The sequence below is a fragment of the Bos mutus genome, chromosome 24 (assembly GCF_027580195.1).
Source record: "Bos mutus isolate GX-2022 chromosome 24, NWIPB_WYAK_1.1, whole genome shotgun sequence".
NCBI classification, from domain to species: Eukaryota; Metazoa; Chordata; class Mammalia; order Artiodactyla; family Bovidae; genus Bos; species Bos mutus.
The window spans coordinates 22033016-22051083 of record NC_091640.1 but is presented as its reverse complement, the minus strand read 5'-3'; the positions used below and the strand labels follow the sequence as shown (position 1 = coordinate 22051083).

The 18068-nt window shown below is 41.7% G+C and overlaps 1 protein-coding gene and 1 non-coding gene across 5 annotated transcripts in view; one reads left to right on the top strand and one right to left on the bottom strand.

The window, feature by feature from the left end:
• The window catches only part of MAPRE2 (microtubule associated protein RP/EB family member 2), a 187117-nt gene that overhangs the window by 106664 nt on the left and 62385 nt on the right, over positions 1 to 18068 (top strand). The gene's annotated exons all lie outside the window — the stretch shown is intronic.
• Positions 7502 to 7574, bottom strand: TRNAG-CCC (transfer RNA glycine (anticodon CCC)). Its single transcript has one exon. It is a non-coding gene; the product is annotated as a tRNA-Gly (tRNA).

Below are 18068 nucleotides of genomic sequence, written 5' to 3'. Positions count from 1 at the left end.
CATGTTCTTCCCTCAGAAGTGCTCATTTTAGGATGAATGCAAATCAGTTTGAAACTGCTGTGGGGCAAAGACAAAACTGTGTATCTTTCCCATTAAGTGGCTATGTGTACTTGTGGATAAGGGCCATGGGGTTGGTTATCCAGAAAAAAAGAGACACAGAGAAGGAAGGAGATAAGAAAAAACAGTCATAGAGAAAATTGCCAGTCATGGGTCTAAAGTGTCCAAGGGGCCCATGAGGAACTTCCTGTTTAACATATTTGTGGGAGTTTTTGCAGACAAATGAAATGAGAAGCAAATTAGAATTTTTAGATACAGCAGTAGTAAATGCTAGAGTGTCCATGTGTGTGTGTATCTGTTCTGTGTATATGTATATATAATTTCTTTGCATATCTTTTCAATTTCTCATAAGGCAAATTCAATAAAATTTTAGCAGCATTTGTGAAGGGTTCTTGAACAGTTACCTTAAAGAAAGCGTTGGTGTGCATTTTCCAACCATATGTACCTACGTTGCCATCCAGTGTGGCTTGATGAAACCTGTGGAAACCATTTTGATCATGAGAACAGATAATTTTCATTAGGGTAACTCACTGGCTACCAAATATGTTGTATTTTTTCCCTCAAAAAGCAAATAAATATGTTAATCCCCATAGTAGAGAAACGGGTGTTTTATTTTAGACAGTCATTTCATCAAAGTGTAAACTGGGGACTAAATGCATTTCTAATCTTCTGAGAAGCTGCTTAAGAATGCCAGTTTTTGGGATCCTTGACTTTCTAAATCAGCATCTCTGGCTGTGCGAAGCCTCAAGTGTGCCAGCCAGCAAGCACCCCAAGTACTTCTGGGCTGCAGCCAAGAGCTTGCTGTGCATTTTAGAGGAACCCCAAACCACCAACAGTAAAAATATCCAGAATTTACCTGGCACAGTTTCCTTATTCGTAATTTAGTCTTTGACTTTTGTCTTCAACAGTGGCATTTGGCAAGAAATTCTATCATTTAATTTATTCATGAACTTATTTATTTATACCCTTCTTTGTTCTGGAAGACTTTGCAGGCAGCGAGGACAGTGCCATTAGGATAAGAACAAAACCAGATATTGGTGACCTTAGTGATTTGTCCTCAGCACACTTACAATGAGTAGTCTGATTTCTTGGATAATATCTTTTTCTTTTACTTTCATTTTAATTCCTTTAGTTTACTGTGTATAATTTTATTTTAGTCGTAAGCTGTGGGAAAACACACAAAATACCTTCACATATTTAACTGATGTTTTTTTCTTGTTCAGTAAAATTGTTCCTTACTCTTTTTCCTAAAGACTTATGTTCCAATACTCTCAGTCCCCCTTTGGCATGTTTTTTCCCCATTTGCATTATTTCCTATTTGTTTCTTTATTTTCAGCTAAGAGCTCTCCCTCCAGCTATCATTAAAACTAACATCAGCTTTTCTTTAGCTCATGAATAGCTGACATACTGCTTCACATGTGTGCGTCTTTTTCTGCAGAATTTTCTACCTTTATATCATCTCATTTGTTTCCATCTAAGCACTTTTAAAGCTTTATAAAAGAGAATGGTGTGAGGTTTAACATTTTGAAACGTGTTGTAAGTTGCAAAAGGATGACAGTGACTTGTTGTTTTCCTGTTATTTCAACCCAGGAATGTAATCTTATGAAATTGACTTTGAACATGAAATATGGGTTATACAGTCATATGCATCTTTAGTTTGCATCCATGTCTTGTGAGCAGCAACCTTTATGTTTCAGGTGAAAAGCTGAACTACATTAATGAAGGCCAGACTGTCAATGGGTGTGAATACTGCCTAGTAATATGACAGTATATGGCTCATCTATGTTTGATTTGAAGATGAATATTTGTGGATTTCCCATGTTGGGATGGGGGATTGAACCATGTGAAATACCAGATTAGTTTGGCCTAAAACGATTTTTTGTTTTAGTTCAACTGCTTTATAAAATTTCTAGGGTTTTTTGCAGAGTGACATGTTTTGGTTTTACTTTAGTACCAGCTCAAACCAGTTTGATAGAATTTTATAAGGGATTTAAGAGAGAATGGGCATATATTTAAGACAGAAAATAATTTTTTTTTTAATTTAAAAAAGAGAAAGATGGACAGTATGGTGCTTAAGAAGCCATGAAATTCACTTAAGTGACTAGAAATACCATTTTGGAGAGGATGGAGGTAGTGATCTGTCTGGAGCAGAAGAGCAAAGAGAAGTGAGGTGGGAGGTTGGGAGTGAAAAGAGTGTACCTTTCCTTTTCCTCTTCACCCTCCCCATCCTCTGCTCTGATACATGAATTTCCTTTGAGGCTTTTTTCTGACAGCCATCTCTCTGTGCCCCAGTCCTGTCCCCTCAACTGGGATGCAGGCAGCCAAGCCATTGGGTCCACGACTGAGTCACTGGCAGAGCCTGGCCAGCCAGCAGCTGACCAGCGACACCCCCTCGCCCTGGAGGCTGTTGCAGACTGTCCTCTCCTTCTCCCCCATCTCCTTTCTCCTCCCCACTCCCTCCACAGGACGAGCAAACTGCTGATGCTCAGATGCCATGCCTGTCCCCAGGCTGGTTATAACAGCTCAGTTATTTTCCTGAGCATTTTAGTATTTGAATAAATTGTAGTTTGAATTAAATCATTTTTTAGAATGAAAAAATTTTAGGTCTTCTCTTGACTAGCAATTTATTTTTAAAAAAGAGACAGAAAAATGATCAGGATTTGATTCAGTTTCATTTCGTGCTCTCGCTCTAGATGGTTTCAAGCTTTGTCTTGGATCAAGTGTTTGGTGTTTACTTCTTCCAGGAAAGCTCCTGAGTCCAGCTGGTTGTGTCGCAGTCATACTGACCATTCTGAGTCCTTGATGGCTCCCGGAAAGGACTAGGCTGTACAGCAAGCAGCACTGCAGGATTTAGAGGGGTGGCTGTCAGCCATGCCCAGGACCTGTGCGCTTTGTGACCGTTTGGGGCTGCGGTCTGTGCCTATGAAATAAGTCGATCCCACCCCAGTGTTTCTCCCTCCTGTCCGCAGAGACTTCTGTCAGGAGGACAGGTTGCTGATGAAATCAGCTCAGAGTCTAAATTTAGTAGACCTCCTCTCGTTGAACCGAAACCAAGTAAGGATATTTTGTCGGTGTCTGGTAGCTCCAGAGCTTACTTAGCTTTATAAAATATCATTGCTTGCTACTTGCTTTCAGAAAGTTAAGTCATCTTGGATTGTGTTACTGTTGTTGCAGATGTCATTGTATTACAGTGGAATATTATTCATATTTGTGATGTATTACTTAGAGGTGGGGGTTTAGGGAGTTTGCCCATAGTTTTTCTCTGATTTTATTTGGCTGAAGATGGTTTTTAAAATCTATTTACTTGGTCTCAGCAAACTAACTACCTGGAGAGCAGGGGGACAAAAAGTGAGTTGAAAAATCAGGGGAAGGAGATTCAGAATAGGGTTTAGCTGCTGCAGTGGGTAATACACTCCCGTGTCTCCACTAATGTGCCACTTGAAAGGAGTTTATTTTTTGAGTAGAATATGGAAAATAATAGTATTTTTTCCTTCTAAATGTGTTTGTTTATATATATATTTGATCCTTTGTTACCAAAAATAAATCTAAATTGCTGTTTTTGTTGGGCTTTTCTGTTCACTGCATTCTGTAATGCTAAATACCATGGTGGGAAAAAGTGTGTATGCACTCACCTTCATTTATCCAGCTGCCCCATAAGTAGATGGAGGAGATATTTGTGTTTCTGTGTGTACATACATGCACGCATACATACGTATTGATATTGAAAGCAATCAGCCATCTCTTTGTCTCATTACTGTATTCAGTTCTGACAATCAATTTTTTTTCCAACACCTTTTTTTATAGTAGCTTTACAATGTGTGAGTTTCTGTTCTACAGCAGAATGCATCAGCCATGCATATACATGCATCCCCTCCCTTTTGGACTTCCTTTGCACTCAGGTTACCACAGTGCATTAAGCAGAGTTCCCTGGGCTATACAGTGTGACCTCATGGTGTGTGTGCGTGCATGCAGTTGCTCAGTCATGTCCAACTCTTTGTGACCCCATGGACTGTAGCCTGCCAGGCTCCTCTATCCATGGAATGCTCCAAGCAAGAATACTGGAGTGGGTCGCCATTTCCTACTCCAGGGGATCCTCCCGACCCAGAGATGGAACTCGCATCTCTTGTTCCTTCTGCACTGGCAGATGGATTCTTTACCACTGCACCACCTGAGAAGTCCTCATCAGTTCTCTCTTTTATGTATAGTACTGGGCTTCCCTGATAGCTCAGTTGGCAAAGAACCCACCTGTAATGCAGGAGACCCCGGTTCGATTCCTGGGTTGGGAAGATCCGCTAGAGAAGGGATAGGCTACCCACTCCGGTATTCCTGAGCCTCCCTTGTGGCTCAGCTGGTAAAGAATCCTCCTGCAATGTGGGAGACCTGGGTTCAATCCCTGGGTTGAGAAGACCCCCTGGAGAAGGGAAAGGCTACCCACTCCAGTATTCTGGCCTAGAGAATTTCATGAACTGTATAGTCCATGGGGTCACAAAGAGTAGGACACGACTGAGTGACTTTCACTTTCACTTTTATATACAGTATCAGTAGGGTATGTGTGTTAATCCCAGTCTCGCAGTTCCTTCCACTCCCCTCTCCCCCTTGGTATCCTTACATTTGTTCTTCACATCTGTCTCCATTTCTACAAGTAAGATCCTCACTGCCATTTTTCTAGATTCCACATATATGTTAATACACGGTATTTGTTTTTCTGTCTCTGAATTACTTCTCTCTGTATGACACTGTCTAGGTCCGCTCACGTCTCCACACATGACCCAGTTTCTTTTATTTGACACACACGTTGTGAGCCCTTCTTTGGTCTAGGCCCGGGGACCTGGATTACTGAGACGGAGTTGTGGTCCGCTAAGAGCTCAGTACAGCAGGGCACTATCCTGAAAAAAACTAGAGAGCACACACAGTCGTCCTGTTCTGGAAGAGCTTTGAGCCTGCTGAGGAAAGGTGGGACACAGTCTGTGGAGATGTGCCTTCCTTCAGGTTCTTTGGGAGGAAGTGGGTGCTGCCTGGATGCCTTAGAATGGCCAAACACCTCAGAAATCCTTCTTCTTGAGTCACATTGAGTGACCAGGACGTAGGATAATGTGTGTTTTATTAGGTCCAGCCCTTAAATACATGAAGGGTGTTGTTTCTCTAAGAGGAATGTAGAGTTTTTCCTGATGATGTCATATGAGTATGTGAAAGTTGTTTTTACTCTATTTCTTTGAAGAAACTGCATACATCTGGGATTTTCTCAGGAAACCGTGGAATTGTTCATTTCTTTGGGAGAAATGCAACAAATATTTTCAGTTCTGGGAAGCCAGTGATCACTGCTCAGATCTTTAACTAGAGAGGTGTCAGGCAGCTCTGTTAGTATTTTCCAGAGGGTCATAGGTACACGTATGTCCTCTTGGTTCTTGTCCCTTTCTACTGGAGTCCCTCCTTGGTAGAGATGATCATTATAAACCAGGGAAGGTAAAACAGGGCAGACAGGTCACCTGGGATGAAGGCTGGCAGTTTATATACTAACCAAAAAAACCAAGGAACATGTAAGCACTGTGAACTTAATATAGTGCCTTAACTGGAACAAAGCAAAGCGGTGACATGTTATTAGAAATTTCAGCTAATGATTGCCTTCCAGAATTTTCAATAACATCACAAAATTTAATAATTGTAGGAATTTGTATAAAGTAGTACCCTTAATTAAATCCTAGACTTTTATCTCTTAACTGTTTTCCCTTATCTGAGAAAATTCCCAGATGTCAATAGATGAGTACAGTCTTCTGGGTTCTTAGTAAGTGTATTGCTAATTCGCAAACTCTTTATCATGCAATCTCCCCTTGGGTTCAGATGTTTTTCTTTAATCTACTGTAGTTAAGATTCTGCTAGGTTTCACCTGCTCAGAAACCATGAATGGGTCCACAGGTGTGAGTCTAGAGATGAGAATTGTTGTACCATGGGCAGGTGATGAAGGGGATACCGATGAGAGTGCTTCAGTTGAGGAATGAACCTCCAAATCCCCAGCACTGACTTCATTAGCTTTAAGCCTGTAGCCCTCAGTATTGAGACACCAGAAATCTTGGTGAAGGCTGTGGGACTCAGTGCTAGAGCCCAAGGAGATGGTGAGTTTTGTGATTCATAACTGCGATTTCAGAAACCTTCAGAGCCCCTTCTCTGATTTTTGCCTTTGCTTTACGATAAGATGCTCAGCATAATGATATGTTTATTTTGAAATCATTCACCAAGATCTATAAAACAAGTATCTTAATGAAAAATATGTATGTTCTAACGTATTGTAAGTTATGTTGATTTTTCCTAAAGATGGTAATTACTTATATGATGGGTGTAGTCTTTATGAAAGATTATTTCATATTTATATCGCTTTTTTTTTCCTTTCCCTTTTCTCCTCTTCAGTTTAGATCATCTAAAGACTTTAACAGGAAGAGTAGAAAATTGGGGGAAAATAGACATTTCCTTTTATAAATGAATTTGTGATTACTTAAGCACCTCATATGTTTATCTGGGGAAAGACTTAAGGACTGGAGAAGCCCTTGAATGTTTTTCAGTAGATATACTTGAGGATCTTAGGAATGTGTTCATCTCCTTACTTTGCTAGGAGGAGGCCAAGGACCTCATTTTGTTCTTTGGTTCTTTGCCCTTTGAGTCTAAAACATGCATTTTGGAGATTCATATTTCATAGCTGAAACAACTCCATTCCATCCTATTCATTTTTATAGCTCCAATTATTTATAACCAGCCACATAATGCATGGTTTTATACGTTAGGGGCAAAATGATGTCATAAGGCCTCAACTTTTATGTATCATTCTTCAGCATTTTCATTGTGCTTTATATGTATTATCTGTTTTAATTCTTGTAACAACTGTGTGTAGAAGAACAATGGGACTTTTTTATTCCTGTTTTATATAAGAGGATAAAAGCCCAAAGAAGCTAAGTGTTTATGGCGGATGCTAGTTGGAACCTCCCTGGCTCACCAGCTTCCTCTCTTCTTGTTCATGTGTGCGGCCGCTATAGATGTGGGAGAGGGAGTGTGTGTGTGTGTGTGTGTGTGTGTGTGTCTGTAGATGTGGGAGAGGGGTGTGTGTGTGTGTGTGTGCGTGCATGCCCACGTTTCTGATTTTTTTTTTTTTACATATCCATTTATCAGATGCCCAATGAGCGGCTCTAGGAACAGAGTAGCTAGAAGTCCGTATCCCCACCCTTGCAGTTACTCATTGAGAAAATGAGACACAGCTGGTATTCTGTGGGTTTTACACCGTGACCTGGCATCATTATCAAGAACTTTCTTAGCAAAGGTAGTGAGATGCTAGTAGAAACACAAGATTTTGCTCTCAATCTTAGAATTTTTTAAAAATGGGTTGGGTTTTTTGTTGTTGTTGTTGTTAATATTATTTATTTGGCTGCACCTGAGCTTAGTTGCGGCATATGGGATCTAGTTCCCTGCCCAGGGATTGAACCCGGGTCCCCTGCATTGGGAGTGCAGAGTCTTAGCCACTGGACCACCAGGGAAGTCCCTCAAACTCCTTTTTGCTCTGCCTGCTGAGAGTGGGTGGGGGAGGACGTGCCCCTTTCCCCTACCTGGTCTCCTTTCTTCTCTCCTGCTCTAAACTCTCTTGCCCTCTAAGCAAGGCTAGAGGGATCTGACATGTTGCCACCTGCTCTGATTCAGGTCTCTTGGGATAATCCCTGGTCAGTGGAGCGGTAACCAGAGTCATGGCTCCTTAGAGACACACACATGCACATTTGAAGCCCAGGCATGTAGCCCTTTCCTTATGTTGGACCCAGGCTTGTTTTAATAAACTTGGAGCTGTGAAGACACTTACTAATAACATCCTCAATTCCTCAGTGAGAAAAAGAACATCTTCTAGAATAATCTTGTTTTATATATACTGGGTCACTCAAGGAATCACTGTTTCCCATGCATTTCATTCTGTTCACCGAGCCTGTATCGCGGTAGCTGTGCTGGGCACCTCTTTCAGTCCTTCTCCAGCTCCTTTCTTATGAAAAGCTGATGTTTGCTTAGCCCTGTACAAAAGGGACATGCTGGTGCAACATTTAGGAATAGTTGTCTGAAACTGTGCCATTTGCCGAGATGTAGATAGACCTAGAGACTGTCATCCAGGGTGAAATAAGTCAGAGAAAAGCAAATGTATTAATGCATATATGCAGAATCTAGGAAAATAGATCACCCTGTTCACAAAGCAGAAATAGAGACACAGATGTAGAGAGCAAACATATGGATACCAAGGGGGGTGGGAGGGAGCAGGGAGATGAATTGGAAGATTGGGATTGACACATACACACCAATATGTATAAAATAGATAACTAATGAGAACCTCCACAGGGAACTCTCCTCTGTGCTCTGTGGTGACCTAATCGGAAAGGAAATCCAAAAAAGGGGGGATATATAAAAACATACAGCTGATTCACTTCAGTGTACAGCGGAAACTAACACAACTCTGTAAAGCAACTATACTCCACTAAAAATAAAGGAAAAAAAAAATAGTCATCTGTCCCCACCCAGTTCTAGCCTCCTTTCATATCTGTTTCCCAGTTCCAGCCGGGTTGCAGCCCCTAAACCTCTTCTATAAAGGAAATTCTAGAGCTGCCGGCAGTTTACAGTCACAGCGGACCCTGTGCCAGCATAGTAGAAAGATGAATTGGACCCCAGCCCCCATTTTAAAGAGCTGGTAGAGAGTTACCCAGCAGTCGGCTAAGAGAGATGGCTAATTAAAATGCAAGTCCAACTTACTACTTGGCTTTTGTAGCCATTGTAGTGAAACAGCTAATTCCGTACTGGAAATAGAAAAGCTCCATAGAGAAGACGATGCTTGGGCTAAACTTAACAAAAGAGGGATTTCTGCTCAAAGGTAAAATGTGGCAAAAGGATATTTTAGGCAGAAAATGTTTGGCGCCCCTGTCTCCTGCTCTCAGTCTTTCCCAGCATCAGGGTCTTTTCCAGTGAGTCGGCTCTTTGCATCAGGTGGCCAAAGTATTGGAGCCCCAGCATCAGCATCAGCCCTTTCAGTGAATATTCAGGGTATGTCAGCCTAGAAAAGCTTCTTGAGTCTTTGGCCAAAGAGCCATGTGGATTTAGTGGGTGATTAATAAATATTTCTGAAATGGAGTTTAATTGAAACGTTCAGGTTGAACATTTGAAAAGAGAAATTTGGGGGTTTTGAGTAAATGTACTATTGCTAATGCTGAAACTGAAGCTCCAATACTTTGACCACCAGATGTGAAGAGTCAACTCATTGGAAAAAAAAAAAAAAAAAGAGTCAAGTCATTGGAAAAGACCCTGATGCTGGGAAAGATTGAGGGCAGGAGAAGAAGGGGGTGACAGAGGATGAGATGGTTGGATGGCATCACCGACTTAATGGACAGGCATTTGCACAAACTCTGGAAGATGGTGAAGGACAGGGAAGCGTGACATGCTGCAGTCCATGGGATCACAAAGGGTCAGACATGACTTAGCGACAGAACAACCATGACTATTTAGCTATTTTTTGGTGTTCTAACATATCGCTTCAGGTATTCCTAAAGTCAGCAGATTTTTAGTGAGCGCCTGTAGTGTGTCAGAAGGCAGGCTGGAATCTGGGGATACAGCCAGATACAAAAAGCAGTAGAGGGACTTACTTTCCGAGTGGTCCAGTGGTTGAGAATCTGCCTTGTAATGCCGGCGATGGGAGGTGGGTTCGATCCCTGGTCTGAGAACTAAGGTCCCATATGCTAAGGAGCGCTTAGGCCCATGCACTACAGCTTCTGAACATGTGTGCCACAACTAGAGTGTCTGTGCATCACAATGAAAGATCCCCCATGATACAACTAAGTCTCGGTGCAACCGAAAAAAAAAAAAGGCAATACAGATGATACCTAGTAAGGACCCATTCCTTTACTACCAAAGTTCTGCTTGACACATTTGATTCCAGAGCATTTAAGTTCCTTTTTTCTCAGCTTTTCCTGAGTACAAAGCAAAGGTTAAGCAAGGTCCCTGGACAGAAGTGGTGGCCTTCCGGCCCTTGTCACCATTGAATGGCCTCACAACACGAATGGGCAGTCTGTGCTCTGAATATCTGAAGCAGTGGTAGACCATCCAGTTTCTCCACAGCTGAGATGATCAAGCCACGCATCTTCAAGTTCTACTGTTCTTCAAAGGAAAATATTTTTTCTAACCTAGTTTTTCCCTAAATTGTTTTTAAATTTACAGTTTATCAGCCACGTAGACACTATTAAAAAAAAAAAAGGAGTGTCAGAAGTCATCATCAAATGTTTGGGGATGTTGGGCATGTTAGAATGATATACCTGAAAACAGAAGAATTGCTTGGCAGCTCTTAAAATAAGCATCACTCCACAGATTGGGTCAGGAGTTCCTTCTTATCCGAGTAATAACCATCACTGCCTGCACAGATTGGTCAGGAGTTTGTTCTTATCCAAGAGTTTGGTCTTATTCTAGACCAAATTACTTAACAATAAGAAGCATATAAATGCAAAACTCGTGGTGGTAAAATTTCCTACAGTTTCTCCTAGCATTCTCCAAAGGAAGACCACTTCTTCACTTTGATTTCTTTTAGATTATGTATTTGTTTGACAATTCATAGTATATATCAACTTTAAAATTACACTTAATTACAGTTAAGTGTAACATTTAAAAATTGAATGTTTTTAAAGAAAACTTCTTTCTTGCCTTTTTTGCTTTTTAAAATTAAATTTTATTCTTTCAGTTTCTTCTAGGATTGAATCTCAGAAGTAAATACTTGTACATTCCTCATACTAATTTGGGATCCTCATAATACTAGAATTGTGCTTAGAAAAGGGTTCAGTTCAGTTCAGTTCAGTCGCTCAGTAGTGTCCGACTCTTTGCAACCCCGTGCACTGTAGCACACCAGGCCTCCCTGTCCATCACCAACTCCCAGAGTTCACCCGAACCCACATCCATCGACTCGGTGATGCCATCCAACCATCTCACCCTCTGTCGTCCCCTTATCCTGCCTTCAATCTTTCACAGCATCAGGGTCTTTTCCAGTGAGTCAGTTCTTTGCATCGTGTGGCCAAAGTATTGGAGTTTCAGTTTCAGCATCAGTCCTTCCAATGAACATTCAGGACTGATTTCCTTTAGGATGGACTGGTTGAATCTCTGCAGTCCGAGGGACTCTCAGGAGTCTTCTCCAACACCACAGTTCAAAAGCATCAATTCTTCGGTGCTCAGCTTTCTTTATAGTCCAACTCTTACATCCATACATGACCACTGGAAAAACCATAGCTTTGACTATATGGACCTTTGTCAGCAAAGTAATGTTTCTGCTTTTTAATATGCTGTCTAGGTTGGTCATAGCTTTTCTTCCAAGGAGCAAGCACCTTTTAATTTCATGGCTGCAGTCACCATCTGCAGTGATTTTGGAGCCCAAGAAAATAAAATCTGTCACTGTTTCCATTGTTTCCCCATCTATTTGCCATGAAGTGATGGGACCAGATGCCATAATTTTAGTTTTCTGAATGTTCAGTTTTAAGCTAACTTTGTTACTCTCCACTCTCACTTTCATCAAGAGGCTCTTTAGTTTTTCTTCGCTTTCTGCCATAAGGGTGGTGTCATCTGCATATCTGAGGTTATTGATATTTCTCCCGGCAATCTTGATTCCAGCTTGTGCTTCATCCAGCCCAGCATTTCTACTCTGCATATAAGTTAAATAAGCAGGGTGACACTATACAGCCTTCACGTACTCCTTTCCCAATTTGGAACCAGTCTCTTGTTCCATGTCCAGTTCTACGTGTTGCTTCTTGACCTGCATACAGATTTCTCAGGAGGCAGGTATGGTGGTCTGGTATTCCCATCTCTTTCAGATTTTTCCACAGTTTGTTGTGATCCACACAGTCAAAGGCTTTGGCGCAGTCAATAAAGCAGAAGTAGATCTTTTTTCTGGAATTCTCTTGCATTTTCTATGATCCAGCGGATATTGGCAATTTGATCTCTGGTTCCTCTGCCTAGAAAAGGATTAACCTGGGAAATATGCAGGAAGCAGTGTATTAGAGAAAAATACTGTCTTGTGTATCATGGTCTGCATGAATGTGACATGGAAGTTCCTCTGCAATTGCTGGAGGCTTCCTTTGGTACCACCTTGGCCTTTTGGGCTCTGGCTTCCAGGCCTCTTCTCAGGGAGCTGTGGGGAAGATTGTCATCTCTGGAAAGGAGGGGTGGTGTTGGTGTTGATGATGGTATTGGTGTTGGTGAGAGCTTGTGGACTGGATGAGGGGCGGGGGAGCAGTAGGGAATGAACCCGCAGCTGCACGCCTTGGAGCGGAGGTAAAATGGCTTTGATCTGGGAAGAACCTTGCAGGTCCCAGTCCCAGGGACAGTGACTTTAGCTGTTAAAAAGGCAACCTTTCTAACATTGATCCATAGTGAGTGGTCCCTAGTGTAGAAATGGACTGCGGGTTTGTGCTGGTCTGTTGACACCTACTAAAAGCCTCTTCATCAACTATGACAACCTGGAGGTCACACAGTGGCCTGCATATAGTCCTGTTGATAGAGCGATATGAGGAATAGTCTAATAGAAATTTCCTGAGAAATTGGGATGGTTTATAACCTTTAGGGATTAAAAAAAATTTATTGGAGTATAGTTGGTTTATGGTATTCTGTTGATTTCTGCTGTACAGCAGAGTGATTCAGTTATACATACATATATATATATATATATATTATTTTTCGTATTCTTTTCCATTATGGCTTATCTCAGGATATTGAATATAGTTCTCTGTGCTGTAGTAGGCTCCACAGTCCCTTCCCCTTGGCAACCACAAATCTGTTCTCTGCGTCTGTGAGTCTGTTTCTGTTTCATAAATAAGTTCATTTCTGTCGTATTTTAGATTCCACAATAAGTGATATCCTATTTATCTTTTTGTCACTTAGTATGATAATCTCATTCTTTTTAAAATGTCTGGATAATATTCCATTGTGTGGATATTGTATATACCACATTTTCTTTATCCATTCATCTGTCGATGGACAGCTTTAGGTCATTTATCCTTACTCTCATTTGCCTCTAAAATAGATACATTCTTAAAATTGGAGCTTAAAAATGGCACAGTTTAAGGGACTCTTCTCTGAAGAAACTTGTGCCTGGAAATATTGGTTCCCCCACTACCTACCAAATTAATTTAAGTTGCTGCTTTTAAAGCCTTAAATAGTCTGTCTGCAATCCATCTTCCCAGCATCTTCCCCCTTTACTTCCTTCCCTGTAGCCTGCATTTGCCCAAACTCAGCTTTCACCAGCTGTTGTAATTCCCTATTTTTGCTTGAAATGCCTCTCTCAGGACCATCCCCAATGCTACCTTCCAGCCTATTCATTCAGCAAAATATGTGTGTTCCCTGAGTACTATTAACCTCAACATTGGAAGTCAAGGTCCTTGAGGTCTAGAAATGACTGTGCAAGTTTGACTTGACTTTATCTGTTTGATAATACTGATTACTCTTTGGGGGAGTTTATTGAGCAGTTTATTCTCTTGGGCTCCAAAATCACTGTAGATGGTGACTACAGCCATGAAATTAGAAGATGCTTGCTCCTTTGAAGAAAAGCTATGACCAACCTAGGCAGCAGAGACATTATTACTTTGCCTACAGAGGTCTGTATAATCAAAGCTATGTTTTTTCCATTGGTCATGTATGGATGTGAGAGTTGGACCATAAAGAAGGCTGAGTACTGAAGAATTCACGCTTTTGAACTGTTGTGTTGGAGAAGGCTCTTGAGAGTCCCTTGGACTGCAAGGAGATCAAACCAGTCCATCCTAAAGGAAGTCAGTCCTGAATATTCTTTGGAGGGACTGATGCTGAGGGTAAAGCTCCAGTACTTTGGTCACTTCATGTGAAGAGCTGACTCATTGGAAAAGACCCCGATGCTGGGAAAGATTGAAGGCAGGAGGAAAAGGGGAAGACAGAGGACAAGATGGTTGGATGGCATCACTGACTCAATGGACATGAGTTTGAGTCAGCTCTGGGAGATGGTGAAGGATAGGGATGCCTGGCGTGCTGCAGTCCATAGGGTTGCAAAGAGTCAAACACAACTGAGTGACTGAACAACATCTATTGGACAAAAGTGTGATATTGGAGAAGACTCTTGAGAGTCCCTTGGACTGCAAGGGGATCCAACCAGTCCATTCTAAAGGAGATCAGCCCTGGGTGTTCACTGGAAGGATTGATGCTAAAGCTGAAACTCCAGTACTTTGGCCACCTCATGTGAAGAGTTGACTCATTGGAAAAGACTCTGATGCTGGGAGGGATTGGGGGCAGGAGGAGAAGGGGACGACGGGATGAGATGGCTGGATGGCATCACCGACTCAATGGACGTGAGTCAGTGAACTCTGGGAGTTGGTGATGGACAGGGAGGCCTGGCGTGCTGCGATTCATGGGGTCGCAAAGAGTCGGACATGACTGAGCGACTGAACTGAAGTCCTTTAATCCTTGTGTCTCTGCCATATAGTTTAACTCTTAGAGTTGTTTTGTACTTTTGCTAGAATTTCCATGTGTGTTTCTCTGGTCTCTCAAAACTAAATTTCTTGGTCCTTTAAGAGTAAAATCATTATCCTCAATAAGTATTTGTTGGTTTATTGATTTTTTTTCATTGATTAATAAATCGAGCGACATCCGTCTGTACCGCCTTCCAGATGGGCATTTCTTTATAACCACAAAAACTAGATAAGAAATCCAGCTTTTCAGATTCTTACCTCCTAAAGCTTTTCTTAATTTAAATCTTGCCTTTTGGACTTCTCTGGTGGGTAAGAATCCACCTGCCAGTGCACATGGACAGGTTTAATCCCTGGTCCAGGAAGAGTCCATATGCCATGGAACACCCAAGCCCCTGCATCACAACTACTGAGCCCATGTTCCAGAGCCCATGAGCCGAAGCTCCTGAGCCCACGCACAACTATTGCTGCAGCTGCTGATGCCCCTGCTTCTGAAGCATGTGCTCTGCAACATGAGAAGCCACCGCCATGAAGCCTGTGCACCGCAACTAGAGAGTTAGCTCCCCACTCTCCACAACTAGAGAAAGACCCAGCACAGCCCCCAAAATAAATTAATTAAAATATTCTGTTTAAAAAAAAATCTTGCCCTTTTACATAGTCACTCATGTAATTTCAGTACTTAAAAAAAATTTTTTTTTGTCCATTAGAGGAGGTAATACAAACAAATGGGTGAAAATACATGAGTGCACAGTCATAGAGAAACTGTATCCTCTGATATTACAGCTTTACCAAGCTTTCTATTTTGATTACCCTGCTAAGAAAAGTGACCCCTTCAGAATGGGTTTCCCATGTATCTTTCTCCCTTGTTTTGCATTTGTAATAAAAGCTTTTCCTGCTGCCTCTCCTCCTCTGTCTGGAAAGCCAGAATTCTAACTTGAGCTCTATTCTCGGACTTCGGCCTCAGGGACGTCGCACTGCCAGTTTCAGTATCTGGGAGCCAGTGACATTTTGTCCTGCCACCATCCTGCCTGCGCTCCGAGGGCCTCTCCCATTCCTGCATTCCTGATTCCCATGTAGAGGCCAGAGCTTATGGCACGAAGCTGCTTATGTCAGACAGCTTGTTTTGATAAAATTTGATGAGTGCATTACCCTAAAGGAAGTCACTGGTGTTAGAAACGAGAAGTGAAACCAAGCACCCAACTCGTCGTAAAAAGAAACCTTTCATACCAACGTGGTGATTCTTCACCTGCCGTTCCTTTCTTGTGTCAGTTGATTGAATCTTTGTCTGCATCGGTAGGCAGATTTGAAGTTTTGTGTTTTTCCCTAAGGCATTCGAATGCAAGATGCTGAGTTGCAGGGTAATTATGATTTCATTGAACAAAACAACTGGAAATGGTCCAGTTAGACTTTAGCGTTCTTTGCATCCAGTTTTCAACTCAGAGTTAATGTCTATGAAAATTATTTTCATGATTTTATTTTACCACTCTTAAAATACCAGCTCTTTTCTGAGTATTACATGTTTCTATCTGTCATAATCTAATTATTTCTCTAAAATATACTTTTAAATACAAATATTGGTACCTAAAGCTTAATCAAGGGCTATTTGGTGTGTAGATTTTTTGTGCTATGGTCAGTGGTTCATTCATGCTGACTCTTTGGGACCCCATGGACTGTAGCCTGCCAGGCTCCTCTGTCCGTGGGATTTTGCAGGCAAGAATACTGGAGTGGGTAGCCATTTCCTACTCCAGGGGATCTTCCCAACCCAGGGATTGAACTCCAGTCTCCTGAATGGGCAGGCGGATTCTTTACCACTAGCGCCACCTGGGAAGCCCAATGTAAATTTTTACTGTATTGAAATTTCCTACTGTAGGAAGAAAATAGTCTTCATTCTCCATGATTTTTTGATGAAGAACCACTTTTAAATCAACTCACTGCATTGATCTTGGGGGATTCCCTGGTGGCTCAGATGGTCAGTCTGCCTGTAACACAGAAGACCCAGGTTTGATCCCTGGGTTGGGAAGATCCCCTGGAGAAGGGAATAGCTATCCACTCCAGTATCCTTGCCCAGAGATTTCCATGGACAGAGGAACCTGATGGGCTGCAGTCCATGGGGAGGCAAAGAGTTCGACAAGACTGAGCAACTAAATACATACACACACATTGATCTAATATCTGATCGATTATCTCTATGAGAGTGTTGCTTTTAACATTGTTCTGTAAGTTTCTTAATAAAAATCTGATTTAAAGGCAACTTCACTTTTAAAGGGGCTCAAATGGTAAAGAATTCGCCTGCAATGCAGGAGACCCAGGTTTGATTCCTGGGTCAGCTACCCACTCCAGCATTCCTGACTGGAGAATCCCATGGTCAGAGGAACCTGGCAAGCTACCATCCATGGGGTCACAAAGAGTTGGACATGACTGAGCGACTAATACAACACTTACTTTGTAAAAAGTACTCCTGGTTTTTGAAGGCAGGTTGTGAACAGAGAGCTTTGGTATCTTTAAATGCAATTTGTTGCAGCTTATAAGATTCTTAAAAAGGTTTTATATCATAGGAATCAGTAAAACTTCAGGACATGTATCAGATGAAAGCCCAATGACATGGTTTGACAAGGATTTTTAATATATCTGATGATACTCTTAAAAATCCATCTGTTGGCATAATGATTGCTGGCTTATTTCTTTTTCTGTAAAAGAAAGATGAAAATATCCTTTGACAGCTTCCTGAGTGGGAGAAGGGCATGGATGGAGTGCTTTTAGCATCCAGTATAAGTCACAGAAGCCTTCTCCATCTATGTCTGCAAGAGTTGAAGTCTTCCTGCTGGTTCTAACTCCTTTTCCTCTTCAAGGAGTCAGTTTGAAAGCTATCTGTCTTTGAGACTCGTTTAAAATATGAATTAAAAGTGTCTGACATAACTCCAAGCAAAAGGAAGAAGCAGGAAGCTCTGTTGAGGACCCTGAGAATTCCAGGGAGCAAACTCAGTTGAAACCAAGTTTCTCAATTCCTGATCTCTGTGAATCTGTGACTTGGGGCAGGTGAAGTAGACAGAGTCCTAAGTTCACTTTCGCAGAGTTTAATAGGACTGTGTAACTGAAGCTCTGAAGCTGCTGCTCATGCCAGGAATGCGAAAGACGCCTATGAAAACAGCACGGGGCTACTACCAATTTCAGCACATTTTTGTTGGATTAGAAAAATGCAGTTGAAGTTGGGAGCTTTAAATTCCTTTAAAACGTTCATGTTTCAAAGCATTGTGTCATAGTTGCCATTAAAGTCTTCAAGCCTTGTGTTTGTGTAGGTAGCGTGGTTTCTGCTGATGTGGTGGAAATCTGTAACCCTGTGTTTTGAAGCCTCACTTTGCTCATTAGGAAGCCCCGATTTCCCAAAGGGAATACTGCCTCCAGCATGAGGTTTGGGCTTTGGTAACCGATGCAGTTCTGCGGTGAGATCAGTTCAAGAAAAGATGGGCTGAATGCAAAAACAGAGCGGGAATGATTTTGTGATTATTGTGTAAAAACAGTATTCTAATGGGAAAGATACGTAATAGTCAG